Source organism: Notamacropus eugenii, chromosome 4, assembly GCF_028372415.1.
Source record: "Notamacropus eugenii isolate mMacEug1 chromosome 4, mMacEug1.pri_v2, whole genome shotgun sequence".
NCBI classification, from domain to species: Eukaryota; Metazoa; Chordata; class Mammalia; order Diprotodontia; family Macropodidae; genus Notamacropus; species Notamacropus eugenii.
Genome location: NC_092875.1, coordinates 63,244,282 through 63,261,612, shown reverse-complemented (window position 1 = coordinate 63,261,612; position 17,331 = coordinate 63,244,282). Strand labels below are relative to the sequence as shown.

General features: G+C 40.5%; 1 protein-coding gene across 7 annotated transcripts in view; it reads right to left on the bottom strand.

Annotated features, from left to right (window-relative positions):
- The window catches only part of GNG7 (G protein subunit gamma 7), a 371,729-nt gene that overhangs the window by 233,220 nt on the left and 121,178 nt on the right, over positions 1-17,331 (bottom strand). For 5 of the 7 annotated variants that reach the window (XM_072601444.1, XM_072601446.1, XM_072601447.1 and 2 more), the window contains one exon: positions 12,982-13,099. The exons of the other annotated variants lie outside the window; for them this stretch is intronic. The gene's annotated coding sequence lies outside the window, so the exon portion shown is untranslated. The remainder of the gene's footprint in view (positions 1-12,981; positions 13,100-17,331) is intronic. 7 annotated transcript variants of the gene reach the window in all.

The window sequence follows — 17,331 nt, the reverse complement described above, 5'->3', positions numbered from 1 at the left end:
TTTTTAGAGGAAGTTTTATCCATGGCACTCTATTTCAGAAAGAAGTCAAGAGACCTCAGTTTTAGTCCTGTCGCTAGTTTGGGAAAATAACTTTCACTCTTTGGACCCAAGGAGCTCAGTTTCTTCAAATAAATTAGGAGGTGATTCATGAAGTTCCTTTGAGCTCTGACATTCTGGATCCTAAAGGCCTTGGAGTTCTGACAATATGCATTCCCTTGTAATAAGGGCCCTTTCACCTCTTACATCTTATGACTTTTAGTATGTTGCAAAGATATTTCAGTCAAGAGAAAGAACAGAAATGAGGAACCTATCTGAAGACCATGTGCTATTTTCTATATACAAAATATACGTTTCTGAGTCACTAAAGCCAGAACACTGCTATCAAGTTCTCCTCTCACAGCTTCCCATCTTACCTCTGCATGCTCCCCTGAAAGTCAATGTGAAAAGCTTAGGAAGAAAAGGGTAATGATTGGATTAAAAAATAAACAATTGCCTCAAATTAATTCAAAAAGTAATTTAAATAATTAGTGCAGGGTACAGAGCACTCTGTGGAGCTAGATGCATAGTGGAAGACAAAGATAAGCTGGATGCAATAGTAAGAACCTTGAATTTAGAAACAGCGGGATTGGGTTCAAATTCCTGCCCTGCGACTTAGTACCACTTACTACCTGCCACCAAAAGGTCAATTCTTTTTTGTACCTCAGTTTCCTCATATAAAATGGAGATAAAACACTTTTCCCTTTCACAACCAAATTCCTTTAAAAAGCTATCTTTACCAACTCACTTCTCAATCCTTTACAATCTGTCAGCCAGTCAAAAAGTATTTATTACAAGCTTACTGTAGGCCAGGCACTTTGCTGAGCATAAGAGATACAAAAAAAGGTTAAAACATATGGTCCCTGCCCTTACAGAGTTCAGATTCTAATGAAGACAACAAGCAGACAACAATTAGGTATATACAAGACATGTAGTGTATATAGAGACAACTTCGGAGGGAAGTGGGGTATGGGAGGAGAGTCAGGAAAGGGACCAGAAAGGTCTATGGCAGATGGTAGGATTTGACTTGAGTCTTGAGGGAAACAAAGGAAAATAGGGGGCTGAGGTGAGGAGGGAGAACATTCCAGAAATGGGAGAGACATCTACGAAAAGACACAAGAGTTGGGAGCTGGAGTGTCAGGTGAGAAGAGCAGCAAGAAAACCAGTTTTGCTGGATTGCAGAGAACACAGAGGAGAACAAAGAGAAGAAGACTGGAAAAGTAGGAATGGGCCAAGTTGTGAAGGGCTTTAAATGCCAGACAGAGGACTGTTGTATTTGAACCTGGAGATAACAGAGAAGCACTAACAGCTACTGAAATGGGGCAGAGAGTGAAATGGTCAGGCCTGCACTTTAGCAAAACCAAAAGTACAACTGGCAGCTGAGCAGAAGATGGACTAGAACAGGGAGAAACTTGAGGCAGGGAAACTAACCAAGAGGCTAGAGTAATAGTCCAGACATAACCGGACCAGAGGTCCTGCACCAGGGGTGTGGCCATGTTTATGGAAAGAAGGAGACATCATCAAGAGATGCTGTAAAAGCACAAATGACAAGAGACTGAATCTGTGGGATGAGTGAAAGTGAAGAATCAAGAAGAGAGGGAGGTTGTAAACTTGGGTGACTAGAAGGATGATAGTACCCACAATGGTGATGGGAAAGTTGGGAAGAAAGGAGAATTTGGGTGGAAAGATAATGAATTCTGTTTTGGACAAACTAAGTTTGAAATGTTGAGCTTTTCTATTAGAAATCCAGCTGAAGATGTCTAATAGGCAGTTGGTGATATGAGACCAGAATTCAGGAAAAAGGTCAGGACTAGACAAATAGATCTGAGAATCATATGCAAAGAGATGATAATTGAAACCAAGGAAGCTGAGAGAACCATGCAAGACAGTACAGAGGCAGAAGAAGGCCCAGGGCAGAACTTAGGAGGATACCTATCTTAGATGAAGATCCACCAAAGGAGACTTGAAGAGTGATCAGACAGATAGAAAGAGAACCAGGAGAAAGCAGTATCTGAAAATTTAGAGAGGAGAAAGTATCAAGGATAAGAGAGTGACCAATATAACTCTGCAGAGAGGTCAGGAAGGATGAGGAGTTGGAAGAAGCCATTAGATTTGACAATTAAGAGATAATACCAATAAGGGATGATTAACAATTACCAGTACCAGTGAATGATAAGGTTGTGGGCTAGGTTGTAGAGAGTTTAGAATCAAGTGAGAGGAGAGAAAATAGAGGCAATGAGTTAGTTTTATCTCATTATTCAACTGTGACTGCTCTCTCCAGAGCTACTAATGACCATGCTATATGGCAAATCTGATTGCCTTTTTTTAATGTTCATCCTTGTCCCTCTCACTCTCTGACAGTGCTGACCAGTCTCTCCCCTTGGATGCTTTTTCCTCTCTAGATCTTGACAGCATTGCTCTCTCTCTTTGGTTCTGCTCCAGTCTGTCTGACTGCTCCTCCACTCATCATCCTTTCCTTGATCATCATCCATATAACTTCCATTAATTGTGTGTGTAATGACCCTAGACTATTTTCTTTTCATTCTAGCACTTGGTGATCTCATTAGTTCCCAAGGGTTTAATGATCATTTTTATGCAGATGAATCCCAGATCTACATATACATCACTAGTTTCTCTCTTGAGTTCCAATGATACTTTTCTATCTGCTTACTGGATATTTTAAACTGGTAACTGTCCCATTGTCTTGAGCAGTCGTTTCAGTCCTATCTGACTCTTCATGACCTCATTTGGGGAGTGATTTGCCATTTCCTTCTTTAGCTCATTTGGAAGAAGGCATAGGAAACTGAGGCAAACAGGGTGAAGTGACTTGGCCAGGCTCACACAGCTAACAAGGCCAGATTTGAACTCAGGAGGATGAGTCTTCCTGACTCTAGGCCCAGCACCACCTAGCTGTCTACTTGATATTTTGAACTGGTGACTGTCTCACGCATCTCGAATTCAACATGTCCAAAATTCAACTCATTCTTTTCCCCAAACCACTCTACTTTGAACTTTCTTATTTCTGTTAATCATACATTATCCTTCAATTCTAGCTTTGCAACCTTAGCATTATCCTTATCTCCTCATATTCTGCTTCAATCCTCGTTCCACTCAGTTGCCAAATCTCTGTTCATAATTTCTCTCATATCCCCTTCAATCTATTCAGTCACCATATTTCTATGGCCTTTTAAGATTTTCAAAGCATTTTTTCTCACAAAAATCCTGTGAGGAAATAGTGCAGGTTATTACCAGTTTAAAGATAAACTAAAATTCAGAAATTTATTCAAAATCACAGAGCCAAGATTTAAACCCAGAGATCCTTGTTTTGAGTATAGAAATGCTTGCAGTATAATATGTGAATGAGACGTATGAACAAAATCCTATTTGAGGTAGATGGAAGAAAAATATTTGTAGTTGGAGTGATCAAGAGAATTGGACTTAGTCTAAGGTTAAATTAATTAAAATGTAGTATCCAGATCAAGGGAAGTAGTAGTGCCACTTTATTCTGCCCAGACTATACCTGGAGTTTCATTACATTTTAAAAGGATAAACTCCAGAGGACAGTGAACAAGGATGATGAAAGATTTGAAAACTGTTATGTGAGGAATAGTTCTAGGAAATGAAAATGTTTAACATGGAGAGGAAAAGACTCAAGGGAGATAGAGTTGCTGTCTCCAAAAACTTCAAGGAGAATCATGTGGATAAAGGAGGATTCCTTTATTCCTTATTTACTCTTTGCGGCTTCAATGTGTGGAATTGGGGCCAAAGGTTGGAAGTTATAGTGAGGCAGGTTTTGGTTCAATATCAGAAAAAATTTTTTTTTTTTTAATAACTAGAGCTGTACTGAAATGGAACAGGATACTGTGAGGTAGTGAGCTACCCTACACTGGAAACATCTAAGCAGAAACTACAGGGTTTTCTGAGAAGGATGCTATAGAAGAGACACCTGTACTGGGCTTGGGCTAATGGTAAAAAAGCAAAATGTGCTGCAGCAGAAAGAGAACTCATGTTCAAATTAGAAGACCTGAGCTTAAATCTCTGTACTACAACGTATTGCCTATGTAACTTTGGTCAAGTTAATTCACTTCTCAGGTCTCACTTTCCACATCTGAAATGATTGCTAAGTACTCTTCCAGCTCTATACGTTTGCAGTTCTATGATGGGGAAGATTTCAAGGGAAGAAGATTGGAGAGGAGGGACCCTTGGCATGAAGTGACATTCCAGAAACAGGCAACAATGTTAACAAAAGCATGGGGACAAGAAGGTACAAGATGCCAAACTGTTCCTTTAAAAATCTTTTCCTGGGTATGCTAAAAGCTAAAGCAGATCTAGACCATTTATAAATTTGGTTTCACTCTTCATTCACACACATACAAGCATGACCAAAGTCAAAGCCACATCTCCTTTGGGGGAAAAAAATCAGATGGTATTTGAAAGAAAAGGTTATACCAATTGGGGAAGGGAGCTTGTTTACTGTCACCAGTTACATACAGAAAACCACAAAGACTTCAGCTGCTAAAGGTTAGGCCCAATGTACAGGTAAGGGGGAGGAAAGGGGGAGGCAAGAGGGAGGCAGGGGAGTGTGGAGGGGTGGGAGAGATGAAGAGCCAGAGAGATTTCTGACTCAGCAGAGCTCACCCACACATAGTATCTCTGTCATCAGGAAGAGTGTGACATTCATAAACTGAAATTACAAATTGAGATAGACCAAGTGTTTCTGCATAAATAGGGAGGCTATTTTCCCAAATAGAAATGGAGAAGAGTTAACCAGGACTTTAAAGGTCAGTATAATGCCAGTAACTCCAGGACATACAAACAAAATGTGGGTTTGGAGACTCCCACCCTGTTCAGATGTAATGAAAGTCCTGTGGCATATAGGTAATCAATGATTCCCTAAATATGAAGGGACCTTAGAGTGCATCCTGTCTCATAAAGAATCACCAAATCTCAGAGCTTGAAGCAATCTCATACCTGAGTAAGAATACCTTTGATAACAATCCTAAAAGGCATTTACCTTCTGGTCAAAGATCTAGGGAAAAGGTACCTATCCCAGGCAACCTGAAGTATTCTACCTTTGAACTGTTTTCCTTGAAAGAGACTTGTATCAAACAGAACCACCATGCTTTCAATCCTGCAGGTTCATAGCATCACTTTCCCTCACCCAGTCATTTGCACATCTTATCAATTCTACTTCCCCATCCTCCCGGGAGGGTTCCCTGCCTCAAGTCTCTTTCTCTCCAATCTGTCCTCCACTCAGCTGTCAAAGTTGTGTTCCTAAAATACAAGTCTGACCATGTCACTCTGGGCTTAATAAATATCAGTAATGGTTCCAAAGTGCTGTCGGTATCAAATATAAACTCTGATTTTTAAAGCCCTTCATAATAGATCCCAACTTTGAACCTTTCCAGACTTATACGTTACATTCCTTCCCATATTCCCGGGGACAACCACACACAAAATGTTAATTTCCCACCTCTGTACAGTCTGTCTTCCATGCCTGATATGCACCGTTCCTCTGCCTCTTGGAATCCCAATTTGTTAACTGCCAAGTTCAGCTTAAATGCCATCTCCTACATGAGGCCTTTTTCAGTGCATTTCTGCCTCTATACTGCATTCTGTTCCCCAAACTACTTTCTGTTTATTTTGTATGTAATTATATGTGTGCATCTTGTTCCCTGGAGGATAGGAACTATTTCATGTTTGCATTCGTGTCCCCAGTGTGCAGGCACACAGTAGGTGCTTATTAAATGCTTGCTATCTGGTTAACTGATTAAATCTGCCTCTATTAACTTTCAACCAATTTTTTTTTATAGTTTTGCCCTCTGGAATCAAGCAGAATGAGTAGTACAATCTCTCTCCATGTGACAGGCCTTCAAACATGTTTTTAGGCCTTTCACCATTTTTAAGAACTCTCCTCTGGTTATTCTTTGGATCAGTCCCTCTTAAAATGTTAACAGTATGGCACCCCAAATTTTTACTCAGGTGTGGTCTGGTCAGCACTCAAGGGGATTATCACCTATTGTGATCAGGATGCAATAACTCTAATGATATAGTCTAAGGTCACATTGGGCTTTTTAAAGGCAATATCAAACTATTCGCTTATGTGCACATGTATTCATAGAAATTAAAATGTGAATATCAGTCTACGAAGGGTGGATACTTTGCTGAGTTAGCCTGTAATAATACAAATATCTCAGACAAACACTGCAAATGCTAAATGAGCACATAATCGACAAGAAATGGGACCTTAGCCTGTATCAGATTAAAGAATTGCGCAAAACTTTGAATGATCCCAGCTTGCACACTTGTCACAAAACCCATCTCCTTATTACAATTATTTTCCTGGTGTTTCTTTACAGCTGCAAATCATGGAATATCATGCTCTCCAAAGGATCATAAGTGAAAGTGGCCCAAAGAGCAAAGTGGTGGAATATTACCAATGATGATTTGAGCATGGAAAGTGTTATAAAGGGCACACAGGAACTCACAGTCATGTGGCAAGAATGAGTGAAAATAGACAACCCAAGTGCACAGATATTCATAAACTATTAAAGCCACCAAAGGGAGGCCTCTAGCATACTGGGTAGATAAACTATGGGATATTAATAAAAAGACATGGGACAAAAGCCACACTGGTTGAGAAGGTATGGACGGGATGCTATCTGCACTGATGGAAGAAGTCTTCATACCAATGGGTTCACAGATCCATTTATCTACATAAAGAGCAATTGTACCTTGTAATAATTGTAATAATTTGGTTTCTCCTCATCAGAAGAAAGTAGTTTTCTTGATATGCCTAAACAATCAGTCAGTAGCCCTAGTTTTTAGTCGTGGTTTTGACTAACTTGCTATGTAATCTTCAGTGGATTCTTTTCTTTCTGTGGTCTCAGTTTCCCCATCTATAAAATGAGGGGGGGTTATAACAGAGGCCCTTCACTTGGGGTTTGTGGATATATTTTTGGGGGGAAAGGAGGTCTATGAACTTGGATGGGGAAAAATTATATTTTTATTTTCACTAATCTCTAACAGAAATTTAGCATTTTCTTCAACAATAAATTTTTTTTTGAGGCAATCAGGGTTATGTGACTTACCCAGAGTCACATAGCTACTAAATATGCATGAGGCCAGATTTGAACTCAGGTTCTCCTGATTCTAGGGCGGATGCTCTAGCCACTGTACCACCTAGCTGCCTCAACAATCAATATTTTTTAAAGAAAAATCATTATTTTGAGGCATCTGTAGGCTTCACCAGGGTGCCAAAAAAGATTCATAACACACAAAAAAGTTAAGATCCTCTTGCTTTAGGTAGATGATCTGGTGAAGCCTATAAACCTCTTTTCAGAATATTGTTTTTAAATGCACAAATTAAAATATATAGTATTACCAAAAGAACCAATCATATTGAGACGGCTATCAAAAAAATTTTTTAAATAAGTTTATACACTCTAGTTTAAAAACCCCTATTTAAATACAATGGTACATAAAAATGTATTAGTGGAAGGCTACTTATAAAATCATAAAATGAAAGACCAGGAAGGGGCCTTTGAATCTAAAATAGTAGAACTAGCCATAACTTTAGAACCCAGAACATCAGAACTGAAAACAACTTAGAACCTTAAAACATAATATTAGAATTTTAAGGGACTGTGTAGATGATCAAGCCCAACCTTCCATTTTCCATTTGGGGAGGCTGGGATCCAAAGAATGACTTGTTTTCAGTTCACACATTGAATTAAAGCTGGGAGCAGACTCCAGATCTCCTGATGTGCAGTCCCAGGCTCCTTCCACTGCAGCATATCATATCCTCTTCCAACCTCAGACAGAAAGGAGTCAGCAGTTCTCTCTGAACAGTTTCTATCAAACACTCATTTAGGGAAATTCATTTATCTCTTGCAAGCTAACTGCAAGAGGCTTCAAGGAAGCACTTCAACATTTTCTTGGAAATTTATTTGTTTTTTCAAATGGGACTAACAAGAATTTTACTCAGACCTCACTGGCAGGTTGCCATACACAGCCAACTGTACTCAATCCCAGCACTCTCCCTCCTCCCCCATTTCTCCTATGTTGCAACAGACTTGGAGAGACACTCCTTCAAGCTGCATCAGGCCCTGCAGCAGGGCAGGGCAGTGTCAACTATGAATTCCAAAGAACTCTGGGTTGGCTGAACCAGACCCCAACCAGCTCAGAGAGAGGCAGCCTTGATCAGAGCTGCCCTTGAGAAATCTGCAGCTCCAAGGCTAAACACAATGCCCCTGTACAGGCTTCAGAATAGGTGCCTGACAAGAGCTATAATGAGGGTTTACCAGAAGCAATGTTGCTTTGTGTTTTCTGAGTTATCTAGGCATTTCTCTAGAACGGGCAACTAGGAAGGACAAAGAATCACAGAAATCACAGCACTGCATACCTGGAAGGGCCAATGGAACAGAAAATGTCAGAGCTGGAAGGGATCTTAGCACCTAGGACACTTGAAAAGAACAGGTTCATAAGATCAGACATGTAAAGCTAGCATGTCATTACTTGGTAGAGCCAGAAGGCAGACACAGGTATTTAGAATATAAGAACAGACAAGCAGAGATGAAAAGGACCTTAGCAATCAACTCAATCCAGCCTCCTTGCCTTACAGATGGGGGACCTGTCATCCAGAGAAAGGAAGCATCTTGCTCAAAGTTCCCCAGCATATCAGCTGTATTGCTAGCCCTGGAATCTGGATCCTCATAGTCTGGTACTCTTTCTACTATACTCTGTAACCTCTAAAGAATTCAAATATTTTCAAATTTTATTTTTTTCAAAATACTTAATTCCCTTTCAATAAACAAATTACACAAAAGACTAAGGAAAAACCATAGGCAGCACAGGGCAGACAGAATCTGTCCTGTATTTCTCTTCTCTCAGCTTCAGTTCTCCATTTGGCTGCTGGTGCAGACACCTGTCTCTCCGGCACTAAACTTAAGACTGGCACATCATATCAAACAGGCTGCTAAAGTACATACAGACATAAAACAAAGGAAAACCATGATGAAATTTGAAACAGATAGGTGAGAGAAGAAAGGCCATCCCTTAACCATATAATTACAAAGCCAATATTACAGCTTGAGGGGCAGACTTGGGAGAAATTTAAGAAATGTTCTTAGAAAGAATTCAACATGCCAGCAAATCTTATCAAACTGCTGGCAAAAATATCCCTCTGAAACCTGGTAGAATTTCACATCAATCTAAAGGGTATCTGAATATGAGCACCATTTAATTTCTTTCTTCCCACAGCAGTTCAAAAGATACTTGTTAAGAGTAAACAGATCTCTCCCGTGCAGTCATTTACACAAATTCCATGTACACATCCCCTTTGGGAGATCTGGCCCCTTCTGCCTTCAAAGCATTCAGTGGTATGATGTGACACCTTGGCTGAACAGCACAGAGGGAAATGAGAATCATGAACGTCTACATGCAGGCTTACCTAACAAGGGAAGAATTCGGCCTGTTAGTTAGTCTAGACTGTGGTGTTTCTGGGATTTGGGTAGGTGTGGGCCAGAAATAATAGAGTGGGATGGTTCTGGCTGCCACCTTGTGGTCACTACTCAGATGGAAGTGAAGTTGGTCACCAGAAAAAAATTAAAAGGGATTTTGTAATTGTAAGAAATTATCCAGGACTACATGCTTGTCACATTCCTTTGACCTAAAGCCAACACAATCCCGCCTCCCCCCCCAACCTGGGAGAGCAGATAGAGAAGATTTATCTTACAATCACAGAATTTTAAAGTTGGAAGGACTTTAACAGGCAACTAGTCCAACCCCTCGCTTTACAAAAGAAACTGAGACCTCTAAAAGTGAAGAGACGTAGAAAGCAAAAAATAGCTGATCTCATCATCATCATCATCATCATCATCACAATCTGTTCAGGATTTATATAGTACTTTAGGAGTTGCAAAGTGTTTTACAAATATCGTCTCATTTTATCCTCAACAATCCTGTTAAGTAGGTGCCACTGTCATCTCCATTTTACACATCAGGAAATTGAGGCTGAGAGAGGTTAAGTGACTTGCCTAGGATTGCTAGTAATTGTCTGAAACTAGGTTAGAACTCAGTTCTTCCTGACTCAGGTCCAATGCTGGCTAAGGCTCATTTTAAAGCTTACAAAGTCCTGTATGCGCATTGTGTTTTTTTTTGATCCTCCCAATGACATGAAGATAGCACAATAGATGTTTTTATCCTCTGCAAATGAGCAAACTAAGGCTCTGAGAGGGACTTAAACTGTTTGCTCTTCCCACTCTAGCACACGATTTAGGATTGAGACGCCAGATAATCCCCAAATCTTCATTTTACAGCAGGAGAAAGGGAGGAAAGGGAGGTTAAGTGACAAATTCACACTGGAAAGAGAGCAGAACAAAGGTACTCAAACCCATGTCTCCTGAATCCCAGTGAAGGGCTCTTCCCAAAGTCCCTATTCAGTTCAATGGGCAGCTAGGTGGTGCAATGGATAGAGCACCAGTGCAGGAGTCAGGAGGACCTGAGTTCAAATCTCACCTCAGATACTTGACACTCAATAGCTGTGTGACCTTGGGCAAGTCACTTAACCCCAACTGCCTCATCCTGGGTCATCTCCAGTCATCCTGATGAATATCTGGTCACTGGATTCTGATGGCTCTGGAGAAGTGAGGCTGGTGACCTGCACAGCCCTCCCTCACTCAAAATCAAGTCAAGTGCAAGTCATGTCATTATTTCTCTGATGGCATGGTCTTCTTCAGCAACAAAGCATGAACACACACACACACACATTCAATTCAATAATAGCAAATATTTATTAAGTTCCTGCTATGGACAAGGCACTGTGCTAGACACTGAGGATATAAAGATGAAAAAAAAATATGCTTCTGCCCTCAAGGAATTATGATCTCCTAAGAGCAATAACAACATCTACTCAATAAGTACAATGCAAGACAGAGTATGAGAGGGGCAAAAGAAAGATTCAACGATAACTAGAGGAGGAAAAAAACCACTCTGTAGCGGGAGGGCCCAGGAAAGCTTCACTTAAAAGGTAGCCAAGGCTCAGAGGGACGTGGCGGTAGCAGTGCACACCTGTCATCCAGAGGTGGGAGGCTGAGGCAGCTAAAACTGACAGGGTTTCTACAATAAGACTGACACCTGAAAGTGGGAAAGAGAACATACCCAGCGGGCTACCTGAGGAGGGGCACACTGGTTGGAAATGGAGTACATCAAACCTGGTGTGCCATGACAGGTCGGTGGTGTAGTGAATACAGAAGGAGCCCAGGAGTCAGGAGCTTAAATCTGGTCTCCGACGCTTGACACTAACTAGCTATGTGACCTTAGGCAAGTCACTTTACCCCAACTGCCTTATCTTCCCCCTCCAAAACCAAACCCACTATTGTGCCAAGTGGGATAGGGTCAGCACTCCACATGGATGCTGCTCTTCCAGCTAGGAGAGACAGGGAGATAAGCCTAGATGGGGAAAAGATCATCACAGACCTTAGTGATGGGTTATCACCTGTCCAGTATCATGAACAAGTGATTCTTCTTCAGGTTTGGGTTAGATTAGCTCAGCTCTGAGATCTCCTTCCAACTCTGAGATTCTGTGAGTCTGAGTCACTAAAGTTTTTTGAGCACAGAGTGACATCATAAGATTTGTGACTTAAGAAGATTATTTTGACAGCTGTGTTCAGGAAGAACGGGAAAAGAGAAAGACTGAAGGCAGGAAGACCAGTTAGGAAGCAATTAGAATAATCCTGTTGAGAGGTAAAGAAGATCTGTACTAAGGTGATGATCATATAACTAGAAGAGATGCTGCTGAGGTCAATCAAATCAACACACAAACACATCAGCAAGTAGTAATAATAATTCCTGACATTCACATAGCTTTGAGGTTCACGAAGTTCCAAACAGACTTCACTTCTTGAGTATCTACTACTCAAGTTGCCCTATCCCGTACACTGGGCGCTCAGCTAGGTTGACATCCATATACTTTCAGGTTCTATATAATACTTGTTTCACTTTGGGATGTAAGAAAATTCCTTGTGTAGCTATATCTCTCAAAGTATTTTATGTGCCAATAGTTTTTCATGAAGAACTTTAAATAAAAGCAAACCCTTTCATTAAACCAACCTAAACTACTTACGACTTCCAAAATATTCAGTAAGCTGATTCACAAAAGTTTAAACATCCCCAATTCAGAGCTTTGCCCATAAATCCATAGCAAGAAACAAATACTAGACTGGGAATTAGGCCACCTAATTCTGGTTGTGTTATGGAATGCAGCAAATAACTGACTCTCGCTGGACCTCAGTTTCCTCACCTGTAAAATGGGGAAGACTTGAGGAACTATTACAACTCTAATATTCTAGGACTCAATGACTGTAAGGCCTCAAAGCCACAGAAAATTGATACAGCAGTGCCATCTAAAGGCAAAACTGATATATTACACAAAGTTAACACCAATAATCACATAATATTAACACTGGGAAAGACTAGGCATCACCTAGTGCAACCCAATTATTTTATTGATGGGGATAACTGAGGCACAGAAAGGGGAAGAGATTTGCCCTAGAGTACACAGTAAGTTAAGTGGAAGAAATTGGACTTATATCCAAGTTTTCTGATCCCCATGTCCAGTGTTCTTTACACTACACAAGCATAGTTGAGATAATTTTCCCAGGGCAAATCCAAGTTTGTCTACAAATTAGCAGATTTTGTTCAACTGCGAAGAGGTTTCTCTGAAGCAGCAGGACCTGCTGGACCCCTGAGATCAGGAGAGACACTCTAGAGACTATTGCTAATCACCAAGAAATATCCCACATTAGAAAAGCAGAGTGGTTTCCTAGAAAAAAAAAATTTTCCTCCTTGAGAAGGACAAAAAGAGAGTATTCCACCCACATCCTGTCCTACTTGATTATCCAGAGGAGAGATACCCTGAAGTTGGAGAAAGGATGCCAGACTTACGAGTCAGGAGATCCACGCTTGAGCTTCTCTTCCACCACTTAACTGGCTGGAATGTTGACCTTGACCTCTCAGCTCCGTGTCACCGCTAAGTCTCCCTGTGGTTCTCTAGAAGATGTGTCTGTAACAGGCATATATTGGACACAAGAGTAACATGATTCAATAATACTCAACCTATTTGCTTCACAAGATGCTAGTAATAACTTATACTCCTCTAGCACCCTAAGGTTTGCAAAACACTTTCCTCACGATTCTGTGAGACACGCAGGGTAAACACTAGCAGACTTATTTTAGGGATCACAAACCCAAGACTCAGAGGTCAAAATGCTGCTAAGCAATGGGGTCAGGGGTTCTGATTTTAAGTCACATGCATGTTTTCTGTTCCACTGCCTCAATAAATAAAAGTCAACATAGAGCACATTAAAAGGTTAAAACAATATTGAACTATAAGCCACTTTCTGGCTAAGAACAAATCACAACCCCTCTGAGCCCCAAATTTCTCCTACAAAAAATGAGCAGAATGTTACTAGTACTAACTAGTTGTCAGAATAAAATGAGGTATGTAAAAAGGACTTTGCAATCAAAAAGCACTGTTCTACTATGACAATTATGTGTATGGATACATCTGTGTCTATTTTTAACCCTATGTTTGAAATACCAAATTAGGGAAGGACCATTTAATCTGGGTGGACCCTTGTTCTCATAGGATCCATCCAATGAGAATATATTTATCGAGGAGCTCATATAGATCTTAGATTATCTAATTCCCTAATTTAACAGATGAGGAAATGGAAGTTCAAAGAGGATAAAGGACTTGCCCATAATAATACTCATAATAAAGTAGCAGATCTGGGATCTGCGCTCAAATTCAGTGCTCTTTTATACCATCTCTTCAAGAAAGAAGCTATTTCTTTTCTGTTAAGGCAAAGAACTAGAAATCAAGAGGGTGTTCATCCATTGGGGAAAGGCCAAACAAACTATGGTTTATGTATGTAACAGAATATTATTGGACTATAAGAAATGACAAAATGAAGTGTTTCTAAGCTATCTAGAAGACTTGTGTGAACTGATGCATTGAGAAGGGAGCAGAAGTAAGAGAACAATTTATACAATTAGAGTAATATTATAAAATTAAAAAACAACATGTTTGGAAGAGTTGCAAACTCTCATCAGTGCACTAAACTATGATCCCACAAGACTGATGTACTAAAAGCATGCCACCCATCTCTTGACAGAGAGGTGATATAACTCAAGTTACATAATAAGGTAAACATTATCAGACTCAGAAAATGTGGGAATTTGTTTTACCTGACTATGAAAATTTGTTACAAGGACTTTGTTTTTCTCTTTCCTTTTTCCTCATTGGAGGGTGCAATAGGATTTGAAGGTGAGGGAGACAGGGATAGGATAGATAAAGAAAAGCAAAGAAAGATGGTCTTTGAGGTGTTTTTAAAAATGCTCACAGAGAAGAAAATCCAAAGAGAAGCACAGACAAGCAGAAGGCTATGAAAACTATGGGCTTAACTTATGCACCAATATGCATATAATAGAGATTTTAAAATAATAACTAGCATGCATATAAGCACATAAAATCTGCAAAGCACCATATGCATATTACCTCACCTTGTCTCTACAACAGCTCTATAAAGGTAGGTGCTATTACCCCCATTTTACAGACGAGGAAATAGAGGCTGAGAAAGGTAAAGAGACTTGCCCAGGGTGACACATACAGTGTTTGGGGAAGAATTTTTAAGTCAGATCTTCTTGACTCCAGCACTATCTAGCTTCCGAGTTCCATATACAATCCTCAGAAATACACATTTTACTTGGTGCTGAAGTTCAGAATAAAAAGAAAATAAAAGGAGCTGGCATCAGTGCGCACATTATGATTTCTTCCTGCTCTAGGCTTTCTGGAAAGCAAGAGCTCACATCACTGATCATTCGTAAGCCATCAAAAATTTCCAGAAACTGGAAGTAACTATCATTCCCTAGGGTTGCTTCCAGCAGTGACTGGGTGGAAGGGATGGGAATGGGGAAGGTGCAACATTTTCCCAGTATGGCTTGTGCTTTCTGATATAATGCCTACCACCTCTCTCCAGTTAGTTGGCAGAGGAAAGATTACTGTTCCCATAGCAATTAGGCAAATAGTTCAGGGAAGTGAGATTCAGCCCACAAAAAGCTTCCCCACCTCCACCCCCCACACTCCAAGGAGGAGGGTGGGGGAGGAGGAGCTTTCCTGGCAACTGGCAATTAGTTGGTGGCTGACAGAATTCCATAAGGCTGTTCTTTGGGAGTTGTGAAGGTTACAGCTCCAAGAAGGAGAGGTGACCTGTGGGGCCTACTGGAAAGAGTGCTGGACACAGAATCAGGGGATCAGAGATCAAATCCTGCCTCTGACACTTACTAGCTACGTGAACATTGGAAAATTCACTTAATCTCTCTGATCCTCAGTCTTCTCATTTGTACAATAATGGAAATAATATGTCCTACCTGGCAAGGCTGTTGTGTGGAAAGTGCTTAATAAACCTTAAAGCACTTTGCAAATGTGAATCTGGGCTATTGTAGATTATACTACAAACAGCACTGCTGGTCACAGGCAGAGGATGCTAGGGAGTCCTGAGAGGCTCACTCCTTCTCTTCACGCTGCCTTGTAGACTACTTGCTTTCATGTATTCTGTACGCTCAGGAATCTCCTTGAGGACACAGATGACTTCATTTTTGTGTTTGTATTCCTGGGAGCTAACATAGGGCCTCGTAGGGCCCTGACATCAGGCTCTTCAAGAATGTCTATTGAATTGAACTAAATATTAGGATCCCAGGTTATAACTATAATATTTTTCAATGGTCATTTTGATTTGAATTAAGATATTACAGAAGACAACACTGCTGAGTCAGGGGCCACTGGGGCTATGGGTCAATGCCACAAGTTCCCTATTTCCATTTTTCTTCTCAAAGAGCCTCTTATCCAGGACTACTTGGGATAGGATATAACCAGTACACTAGTTATCAAGCCCTAGCATAAAGCCCACATAGAAGATGCGAGTAGGGGTGAAGAGAGAAATAATAGGGGTCGCTCTGTTCTGGGCTCTTGGACTGATCAACTCCAAGAAACAATTCCCGAGTGGCAGAGCACCTATGTGTCCAACTATCTTATCATGCCTCTCCTTCCAAAGTCTTGTCAACCATCACTGCCCCCCAGGCACTGAGGTAGGCCAAAATCCTTTGTCTGGAATGTGCTCTCACCTCTACCTACTGAAAACTCCCTCTTTCAAGTTATTTGTTAGACACCACTTCTCCAGGAAGTTTTCTCTTGATCTTCCTCCAACTAGAAGTGATGAGAGAGGACAGTTAGAGTTGGAAGAGTCCTAAAATAAAAGTCATCTAGTCTGGTCCTTACATTTGACATGTAAGGAAACTGAGAGCCAGAGAGGAGAAATGATCCACCAACAGTCATGAAAGCCACAAATGGAGGAAAGCAGGCCTGGAATCACCCTTCTCAGATTTTCATATTTTGCCTAATTTCAACTTTGTCCCTATCATATTGTACCTTTTATCATACTTGCCTCCACCAACACTAGTGGCACAGGAATGGCTCACTGGTACAGTGGATAGAGCACTGGGTCTGGTGTCCAGAAGACCAGTTCAAATGCAGTCTCAGATACTTAGATCCTGGGCAAGTCACTTAACGTCTGCCTACCTGAGTTTCGTCATCTATGAAATGGGGATCATAATAGCATCGACCTCCCAGAGTCGTTATGAGGAACAAATTAGATGATAATTGTAGAGCATTTTGCAAACCTTAAAGCACCACATAAATGCTGTCTAGTATCAGTATTGTTATTATTACTTATAGAATGTACAAGTTCTATCTCCCTGTAGACATTACAAGCTCCTTGAGGACAAGGACTGTGTCATCTTCTGTCTTCGTATCACAAGTAGTGACTACTAAGCCCTGAGCACAGTTGGTGCTTAATGAAATGCAATACAAAAAAGTATATTAAGTCACTGTTCTACAAAGCTTTGTTCAAAGCACAGAGTGACAAAGGTAAGACACTAGGCCCTGCCCTCAAGGAGGTGACAATACATGTAAGTAGAGGGATGATACCAATACAACAACATAGGTCTAATATACAATATCACATGACAGATAAATTACAAAGTTGAAACAGGTTTATGTGAGATCTGAGGAAGAAAGTAGTTGCTGACTAGAGATATTTAATATTTGTATTGCAGTGCTCATGATAAGTATTTGCAGAAAGAATATAATGAAAATAATTAGTTTATATATCACCAAAACAAGAGAGAGAGAACATTTCAGGCATATGGAACAACAGAATGAGCAAAGGCACAAAA